The sequence below is a fragment of the Onychostoma macrolepis genome, chromosome 25 (assembly GCF_012432095.1).
Source record: "Onychostoma macrolepis isolate SWU-2019 chromosome 25, ASM1243209v1, whole genome shotgun sequence".
In the NCBI taxonomy this organism is placed as follows: Eukaryota; Metazoa; Chordata; class Actinopteri; order Cypriniformes; family Cyprinidae; genus Onychostoma; species Onychostoma macrolepis.
The window spans coordinates 13,319,867-13,330,351 of NC_081179.1; the positions used below are offsets into that span (position 1 = coordinate 13,319,867).

At 42.6% G+C, this 10,485-nt stretch overlaps 1 protein-coding gene across 1 annotated transcript in view; it reads left to right on the forward strand.

Annotated features, from left to right (window-relative positions):
• The first annotated feature begins 8,753 nt into the window (after window positions 1-8,753).
• Window positions 8,754-10,485, forward strand: part of LOC131534407 (interferon-induced GTP-binding protein Mx2-like) — a 34,941-nt gene continuing 33,209 nt past the window's right edge. Inside the window, exon 1 of the mRNA XM_058767257.1 lies at window positions 8,754-8,794. The gene's annotated coding sequence lies outside the window, so the exon portion shown is untranslated. The remainder of the gene's footprint in view (window positions 8,795-10,485) is intronic.

The window sequence follows — 10,485 nt, forward strand, 5'->3', positions numbered from 1 at the left end:
TCTCAGTCACACTCTTGAAACACTGAATCATAATATCTGTTCTTTTCATCTGCTGTCTTGTTGTCATAGCAATTAATACACTACATAACAGAATGCAGACAAACTGTGCAAATGACAAGATATTTGACCACGATAGAACAATGTTATCAAACATGATTAAATTGCATAATAAATTGTCTGTGACAAACTCAGATCATATGGCACTGAACTGATCATACATACAAGGGTTGCCAACTGGAAAATCTGTAAGCAATGAAAAAAAAGCAGGATGCCTTGAACAATGTGGTCCATCTTGTCAAATGGGTCTACCTAGGACCCAAGGGATAGTCTTTTATAATTTTAGCAGTTTTCTTTTACAGTTTGTTACCACTACTATAGTCTGCTGAACTATTCATGCAGGGGTTCTCTGTATTAACCTGACCAATACATTAAGCTTGAAAAACACATTTTGCAATGTGTGTTACAGTCCAGAATGAGCTGGCAAGAAGAGGGTAGGAATATGTGATGAACTCATCATGTTAGAGGTCATGTCACCAAACGTATGTGACCTCACACTGATCGATCTACATGGAATCGCCCGAGTCCCAGTAAACAGACAAAGAGAGGATAGTGAACAACAGGTGGGTCATATAATCAGATTTTCTAAAAATTGCATGCCTTCTTTGAAAGAGTTTCCATAATTGGCATTTAAAAATTGGCAATTGACCAAGCTGTCAAATTTATGTCATCAGAGAAGGAATTTCATTCCAGAGTGGAAGTACATTTTTGATTTTGATTAAAGATTACCAAGACAAACCAATTTTTCTGTTAATTAATTTTCACAGATTAATTGTTGACCTCAAGACTAGCAATGTGTGCTATCAAAGTCAATAGTGTCACTGGTCTGGGTATACTTTTTCTGCTTTCCGCTCCATTTCACGCACAGACATGTCCACACAGCTTTCAAAGTAAACTGCGGATGTGTGCAGAAGGACTCATTCTGTTTCATCATTCCCTTTGCGCCTGCGCTGTTGTATGCAGACCGTCCGCGAGATCATTGTGAAACATGGATAGCTAAAGTATAAGTTGGGCTTAATGTAATTAGTTCTCAGAGACAGGGAGCAGGAAAAATTTTTAGGTACACTGTTAAAAATAAAGGTGCTTCAAAAGGTTCTTCACAGTGATGCCATAGAAGAACCATTTTTGGTTCCACAAAGAACCATTCAGTCAAAGGTTCTTTAAAGAACCATCTCTTTCTTACCTTTTTATAATCTGAAGAACCTTCTTTCGCCACAAAGAACCTTTCGTGAAACAGAAAGGTGCTTAAGATGTTAAAGGTTCTTTATGGAACCATTTAGACAAAAAGGTTCTTCAATGGCATCGTGAAGCATCTTTATTTTTAAGAGTGTAGGGGGGCGCTGTGTGTATTGTTTCTAGGTATTATTTCTTAATCACCACATTTAAGAAACGATATATCGAGTCCATAAAACACATCAAAACTCCACAAAGCACAACAAGCATTGCTTAGAGCGTTTGTTTAAACAGCAAACACACAGGAACATTTGACTGCACACCGCCTTTTGACATTATTGATACTGCTTGCTGTCATAATGCAATGGACTGGTCTACTGTAAGTAAATGAAGCCTTTAAATAAAAGCTGAGCTGTTGTTCACACTGTTGTATAGGCCCAGTTCTATCAGAAAGACTCAGAGAGAACGTAAACGTTTACATGATATTTATTCCGTAAAGTTTTAACAGATGGTGGTGAGTCACAATAATTTATGTATACAGGTGCATCTCAATAAATTAGAATGTCATGGAAAAGTTCATTGTCAAGCAAAATTGATTCAAGAATTTGGGTGAACTTCACAAGGAATGGACTGAGGCTGGGGTCAAGGCATCAAGAGCCACCACACACTCAAGGAATTTGGCTACAGTTGTCGTATTCCTCTTGTTAAGCCACTCCTGAACCACAGACAATGTCAGAGGCGTCTTATCTGGGCTAAGGAGAAGAAGAACTGGACTGTTGCCCAGTGGTCCAAAGTCCTCTTTTCAGATGAGAGCAAGTTTTGTATTTCATTTGGAAACCAAGGTCCTAGAGTCTGGAGGAAGGGTGGAGAAGCTCATAGCCCAAGTTGCTTGAAGTCCAGTGTTAAGTTTCCACAGTCTGTGATGATTTAGGGTGCAATGTCATCTGCTGGTGTTGGTCCATTTTGTTTTTTGAAAACCAAAGTCACTGCACCCGTTTACCAAGAAATTTTGGAGCACTTCATGCTTCCTTCTGCTGACCAGCTTTTTAAAGATGCTGATTTCATTTTCCAGCAGGATTTGGCACCTGCCCACACTGCCAAAAGCACCAAAAGTTGGTTAAATGACCATGGTGTTGGTGTGCTTGACTGGCCAGCGAACTCACCAGACCTTAACCATTGTCAAGAGGAAAATGAGAAAAAAGAGGCCAAAAAATGCAGATGAGCTGAAGGCCACTGTCAAAGAAACCTGGGCTTCCATACCACCTCAGCAGTGCCACAAACTGATCACCTCCATGCCACGCCGAATTGAGGCAGTAATTAAAGCAAAAGGAGCCCCTACCAAGTATTGAGTACATATACAGTAAATGAACATACTTTCCAGAAGGCCAACAATTCACTAAAAAAAATTTAATTTTTTTTTTATTGGTCTTATGAAGTGTTCTAATTTGTTGAGATAGTGAATTGGTGGGTTTTTGTTAAATGTGAGCCAAAATCATCACAATGAAAAAAACCAAAGACTTAACCCCTTAACTGTCACTCACAGTTTTGAACACAGACATGATAGTGCACTATCCAAACTTATTTTTTTATAATTCATGAATGAAAACATTTTCCAACGTGATTTTGATGTACCATTTCCATGGTAATGCAATGTCTGATTTTAAAATGGGTTTCAAAGGATGAATTTTGAGATTTTAAGTTTTCAACTGATATATAATTTCTTATGATTTCTAAAGCGTGATAGAGAAAAAGGCAAAAAAGAAGACTTTCTGTGACAAAGGTCAGAACTCCTGTTATGATGTAGATTTTTCAGGTGCACTCTTGTCATAAATTAATCTATTACTTTTCCTACATAATTTAACAAAAAAAGTGGTAAAATACCTATTTAGGAGTCTTAGACCTTTCCAACGATATATAGTTTGTCATGATTCGATTAGGATTTAATTGTAAAATAGTGAAGTAAACATAGGCGTCCCACAGGGTGGACGGTGACAGTTAAGAGGTTAAACTACTTCAGTCTGTGTGCATTGAATTTATTTAATACACAAGTTTCACAATTTGAGTTGAATTACTGAAATAAATTAACTTTTCCACGACATTCTAATTTATTGAGATGCACCTGTAGTTGTATAAAATTCTTTGGCATAGGCCCCATCCTTTACACAATCTGGCATGGCTGCAGTTGGAATTGAACTGCGGGTTTTGTCTGGTCAGAGGAGAACTGGCCCCCCGACTGAGCCTGGTTTCTCCCAAGGTTTTTATTTCTCCATTCTGTCACAGAGGGAGTTTTGGTTCCTTGCCGCTGTCGCCTCTGGCTTGCTCAGTTGGGGGCACTTAATTTCTAGTGATTATTGTCGATTTGATTGCACAGATACTATTTAAACTAAACTGAGCTAGACAATGACATCTCTGAATTCAACAATGAAATGCCTTTAACTGAAAATTGAGTGTTTAATCTTATCATTATACATTACTGACACTCTATCCTCCAATTTGATACTATGAAGTGCTTTGACACAATCTGTATTGTTAAAAGCGCTATATAAATAAAGGTGACTTGACTTTGTCCAAATCCTGGGAATGCAGATTTGGCTGATCCAGCCTGAAGATGAAGGCAGGGACAGAGCCTACCCCCATGGATGGACAGGGCCAACCTAGTGGTGGTGGGGAGGATGGAGGGGAACGTCAGTATCATCAACTGCAAAAAATGAAACCGAGAGTTCAGTGCTTAAATACTCCGCTTGTCAAGCAGTGATTGGCCAGACCTGTTAAAGGGTTACTCCACCCCAAAATGAAAATATTGTCATAAATCACTTACCCCCATGTCGTTCCAAACCCGTAAAAGCTTCGTTCGTCTTTGGAACACAATTTAATGATGTTTCATTAAAGTTCGGGAGGAGCACGTCAGATACTTAGCCTAATTAGGCATAAGTGGTACGCAATCAAGCTAATCAATACACGGATATAAATACAGCTGACATACCTCCATTCATTTGACGTCGGCAAGCCAGCCCCGCCACCCACCTCTCTCAGCTCAGGGCCCGCAACCCAAGTATGTGTTTGGTCGCACGGGCAGCCACACCCAGCCCTGCAGCCCACCCCTTTTGGCTCGGGGCTCACAGCCCAAGCAAGCGCTTGGCCGCTGTGGCCTCCCCACTCAGTCCCACAGCCTACTCCTTCCAGCTCAGGGATTGCAGCTCAGGCAAACACTTGGCCACATGAGCTGCCAAACACAGCTCCGCCTCCAGCCCCCTACACTCTCCTCCAAGCGAAACCACAATACTCGCTCTTCACCGCTACACCAATGCCCGTCCCATCAAACGCCATCGCCGTGGAACCCCCGCAAGTGGCTCATAACATCCGAGCGCAGAAATTAGCAGGTGTAGACGTCGATCTCTTCTTACTCCTTTCCCTCCTGCCAACTACCGACTCTAACCGACAGATAGATTGCGGGGACTTTTCAGTCATGTTGAAAAACCCTAATCCCCTCTCATCTCGTATACACTCTTTTCCTGAATTTTCCATAGCTTTCAGTCAATTCACGGAGATCATATGCTCAGTCTTCCCTCACAGACGACGCAAGCTTAATGACTACCTGGCCATCATAGCCGAACTCACGTTGTCCTACGGAGGAGGGCACTTTTTCACCTATCACAAATTGTTTTCTGCAAAATGCGCTGTCCGAGTCGCGCAATGGAACCAATGCCCTTAATGGGGCGCTCTCGACCTAGATCTCCACAATAGGGTGTTTCTAGGCTGCAGGAACATTTTGTGCGCTGTGTGCAGGTCGGTCGCTCACTCCACCACGAATTGCCCACGGATCAATCCCTCTGCTACTCCATGCCCAGAACCCACCTCTGCAAAATCTACCAGCTATGTCCCAAGACCAGCAACGGCCTTATACTCAAACCAGGAACCATCAGCTCCATATGGTGCGGGCAACAGGCAGCCATGCTTCGCGTTCAATAACCGGAAATGCGTCAGACAGCGATGTCGTTACCTCCATATTTGTAGTTTCTGCGGTGGAGCTCACGCTCGTGTTGTATGCCCAGTGTCCAAAGCTGTGAATAAAAAATCTTAAAATTACTTATTGACTCCCATGAACATTTCTCGTCTGGCCATCGAACTCACCCACCATCCAGATAAAGAGTTCTGTAAATATCTCCTGTCCGGCCTCAATCACGGTTTCAACCCCAGCGTCGTATGTGCACTTTCCCAAAATTTTATCTGTAACAATCTCCAATCCACCCATGCCGAGCCTGATATCGTAGACGACCTCATCGGGAAAGAAGTTAAATCAGGCTTCATGATCGGACCTTTCAATAAACCCCTCTTCAAAGTCTTTCGCGCCAGCCCCATTGGCGTACCTAAAAGAAAATTTTCGGGTAAAAAACACCTAATCACCGACCTGTCATCTCCCCACAATTCCACGGTTCCAAGCATTAATAGCCTGATTCCCCTCGACGAATTTTCTCTCAGCTACCATGACATAGAGCAGGCAGTCGAATTGATTAAAATCGCGGGTCGAGGAGCCTGGCTCGCAAAAATAGACATACTTCTGCGTTCAAAATGATGCCTATCCATCCAGATTCATGGCATTTATTCGGAATACGATAGTTGGAAAAATTTTACTTTGCCGTCCACCTAACCTTCAGTCGCAAAAGTAGCCCAAAAATCTTTGACATGCTTTCAGAAGCCGTTTGCTGGATTCTGTCAAACAATTACGCTATTCCCCATCTCATCCACCTCTTAGACGATTTTTTCATCATTTCGCCTCCCGATGCCATCCCAGCCACCATCCCAGCCGCCCACATCCTTCAAAAGGTTTTTTCCGAGCTCGGGATCCCCATCGACCAGGAAAAAACCTTGGGTCCAGCTACATCCATCGAATTTCTCTGCATTAAAGGGTTAGTTCGCCCATTTAAGACATGAAGTTGTATGCAATCCTTACCAGCACTATAGTGCATACACACTGACCCACCCTTTAGTCACCTCCCTGGTCAGAGTTCTGGCCGCTGGAAGTTTTTCAAGATAGTACTCCCGGTTAGTTTCCGGGGCCTCAAAACTGCGTTTCAAAGCTTGAATAATTTACATCACAAAAAACACGCCTGACAAAATTCATACCTCAGTTTTAATCGGCACTATTTTCTTTCCATTTCTATCAATCCGCGCTGCTGTCAACGTCAACAGTGCGCACGTTCAGATCAGCTGTTGATAGCGCGACTCGCTGACAACATGTCTGACTACGAAACTTCTGATGACGAAACCAATTTTAGCACAATGTCAGACGGAACAGATGATGATGAAAGTAATTTTCAGCTTGTTTACCGTACAGTTTAGACATTGGATCATAAAGTTAGTAAATAGAGCTTACCCGTGGTACTGGTACAGCAAAACTCTTTAAAATCATTTTTTTTCTTTTTCCTCCTTGGTTGGGGATGTAATCGTCTTCGCTGAAGTGAGCACTGCACACACGGAAATCCTTGATTCTCGATATTTTAGCTCCCACAGAGTAGCCGATGGCAACCAGCCAAAGCTGTCTCGTAGCTATATCCGAAACTGGAAAACGATGGAATCTGAGCGGTGATCCCGGCACATTCTTGTGGTCACAGCCTGGGAATTTACAAGTTCGCACCATTGTTCATTTTCTACTTTTATGTCGTTGTCATTCGATTGTGTAAACACTATGGAACAGCTGATCTGAGCGTGCGCACTGTTGGCGTTGACAGCAGCGGATTGATAGAAATGGAAAGAAAATAGTGCCGATTAAAACTGAGGTATGAATTTTGTCAGGCGTGTTTTTTGTGATGTAAATTATTCAAGCTTTGAAACGCAAATAATTTTTTCACGTAAAAACGCATAGTTTTGAGGCCCCGGAAACTAACCGGGAGTACTATCTTGAAAAACTTCCAGCGGCCAGAACTCTGACCAGGGAGGTGACTAAAGGGTGGGTCAGTGTGTATGCACTATAGTGCTGGTAAGGATTGCATACAACTTCATGTCTTAAATGGGCGAACTAACCCTTTAATCTAGACTCAGCTAAATTCCAGGTCTCTTTGCCTAAGGAGAAAATCGATAGAATAATCCTCGTCTCCTCTACCCTCATCGACAGCTCTCGCTGTTCCAAACGCGAACTCATGTCACTGCTCGGGAATTTAAATTTCGCCATGCGCATCATTCCCCAAGGTCGTCCCTTCATCTCGCATCTCCTCTTACTCGCTTCCTCGGTCCATGCGCTCGAGGACCTCATTTCCCTATCCCAAGAATGCCGCGACGAACTCAGGTTATGGATAATGTTCCTTAAACAATGGAACGGCCTTTCCCTCTTCTATAACAACCTCGTTTCATCTCCCATCGACATCAAACTATTTACAGACGCTGCTCCCTCAATCGGTTTTGGAGGGTTTATTTTTTAAAGATTTGTTTTTGGCGTTTTTTGCCTCTTATTTGATAGGACAGCAGGTAGACAGGAAACAAAGTTGGAGAAAGAGAGGGGGGACGGGATCGGGAAAGGTCCGCAAGCCAGGACTCGAAGACAGGACGCCCGAAGCGCAACGGCGCTACAGGTCGACGCGCTGCCCACGAGGCTATCAGCGCCGACGATTTTGGAGGTTTTTACCAAGGTCGCTGGTTCGTGTCTCCATGGCCTACCCAGCTGCAGGGTTTGCTACTGACAGTCCTCAGCTCTTTTTGAGCTTTACCTCCTCGTGGTAGCAGCTTTCTTATGGGGAAAACGAATGGGCCTCAAAATGTATCTTGGTGCACTGCGACAATGAAGCAGTTGTTCAGTGCGTCAATAAAGGCTGTTCCCATTCTCCCGCCCTCATGTATGGATGTATGATGCACCCCAACAACGTATTACCATACTCGCTAAATACGCATTATGTTACTTGTGCTAAATATATGTATGTGTGAACTCGTGAAATTATGTTTCATTAACAAAGTTCGGGAGGAGCACGTTAGATACTAATTAGACACAAGTGGTACACAATCAAGCTAATCAATACACGGATATAAATACAGCTGATATACCTCCATTCATTTGACGGTTAATCAGCATCCCTCCACCACCCTTTCTCCACCATTATCACTAAAGTTCTCAACACACTATGGGGGGGTACTCTGGGTTCGGGCAATTCCCAAGCTCGGAGCCCTTCCCCAGGACTGCACGCCAACAACGTATTACCAATGGTGGGCCTTCAGGGGCAGCAGAGCCTTTTCTGCTGGCCCTATAAAAAATAAAATTGTGTGAAAAAATTTTTTATTGATTATTTAGGTATCATTTTCATTTGTGTAATGTCCACAAAATTGCCTATGATCAGTTTAGTTGACGTTCAACTGAAATTAAAACTGAAATATCCTACATAAAAAAAAAGTCTGAGGCCAGCACTACAGATAGTGCTACCCTTTTGTTGAAAGACGTCACATCTGATTTGTTAAGAGCATTACTGACAGAATCATCAGCCAATCAAATTTTGACGTTCAGTGACAGCCCGTCCTCTGGGTCTAGCGACGTGCCCAGTGCTGGAATGACAGACCCATGGACTTTATTTACAAGTGACAGGTGAATGCTTTATTATTTGATGAGTATTGTATCATGCACATTGTTATGGAGGTGTACGTGGTGCGCTGATAATACTGTGGTGTGGTGTGTGGATGTACAGCATTTGTACAGTTTTGCTGCTTTGGGCACGTCGTCATTTTAGAGTGACTTGAATGTGCATAGTGACCCCTACTGTTGAAATTGTTGATCAGCCGTTATTGTTGTTGAGAGCCTGTGTGCGGCATAATATGTGTATTATATGCATATGGCTGCATTAGCTGTAACAGGGATGTGTAAGATGTGTGCATGTAGTTTACAGTTGCTTACTGAAGGCCCTGACTAAAACCCCATGGTAGGCCACTGCGTATTACCATACATTTCGTTGGAGGGAGGGGAGGGGTGTATAGTTTCAGCTGTTAGTGAGATTGACCCAGCCACTAACCCAACGGCTGGGTAACACAAAAACTACCCAGCATATGACCCAGCAGTCTCATCCCAGCGGTTGGGTGGAAAAAATAACCCAGCATTTTTTTTTAATGACCCAGCAGCTTAGTTACAGTAAAACTACTCAGCACCTGGGTAAAGAACCCCAGCACCAGGAGTTATTAAAAAAAAAAAAACCCCTGCATTTTTTAGTGTAAAGACAAATGAAGCTTTGCTGGTAGGTCTCTTCTCTACTGCTTCAGCATCCTTATTAGAGTCAATCAAGCAGTGCAAGCAACTAGACACAGCATGGGAAGTTCATAGATGACAGGGACTCATGGGACAGGATCCCACACTGAGTTTGCTTCTTTATTGTTCACAAAATTGTCAGGCAGCTCATGACCATAAAATGTATCATGATACAGGATTGTGTCACCAGCCTTATACTGTTGGTGCTATGGTTTGGCTTAAAACCCAGTGGAGAACCGCAGAACTGAGACTGACTTATTGTACTGTCAATCCTTGGGACTCTGCAGAGAGAGCATAGGTAGTGCATTATAATAGTTTACAGCTTTATACACTGCCTGTTTCTCCCTTGTCATAAGACCAGACATTGTCTGGTGTTCCTGATTCCCTGCCACAATCCTCTTCTCTGGAGTTAGAAAACGTACGGAGGAGAGGAGTACATTTTTCCCTGGGAAAATCTTTTCCTAAAAAACTGTGTTCATTAAAGGGGTCAGGTCTGAACATGAGCACAAATGAGAGGATTTGTCAACTGCTAAGAAGACCAACAGCCACATACATGCAGCAAAGTAGCGAGAGTGACATAAATCCCTCATATAAATGTGGGATTCACTTTCGAATTGCAATGATTGGCACGTACACACTGCAGCTAAACCTGGTTGTGAATTCACCTTTTAGTGCTTATCCTGGTCTTTACACACAGAATTCAGTAATTTACAGAAGTGACATCCACAATCTACAGGTGAATTGAACAATTCAGGTAGCAACATCTGCATTTACAGTAATTATACGCAGTGTGTATATAATATTCAAAATGAATAACTATTTGTTAATGATGTATATAAACGTGTATCAGAGTTGTGTCTTTTCTCTTTGTGCGGTGCAATAAATTACAGGGTACCTTTTGACTCATTAGTGTTGTGTGATCTTGCTCGAAAAAAACAACAAAAAAACAGGCTAATAAGAACAGGCTAAAGATAAACTCATATCCAAACACTTTATCTTGGAAATAAGTCACAAAATAATGCAACCTGCACCTGCCTACT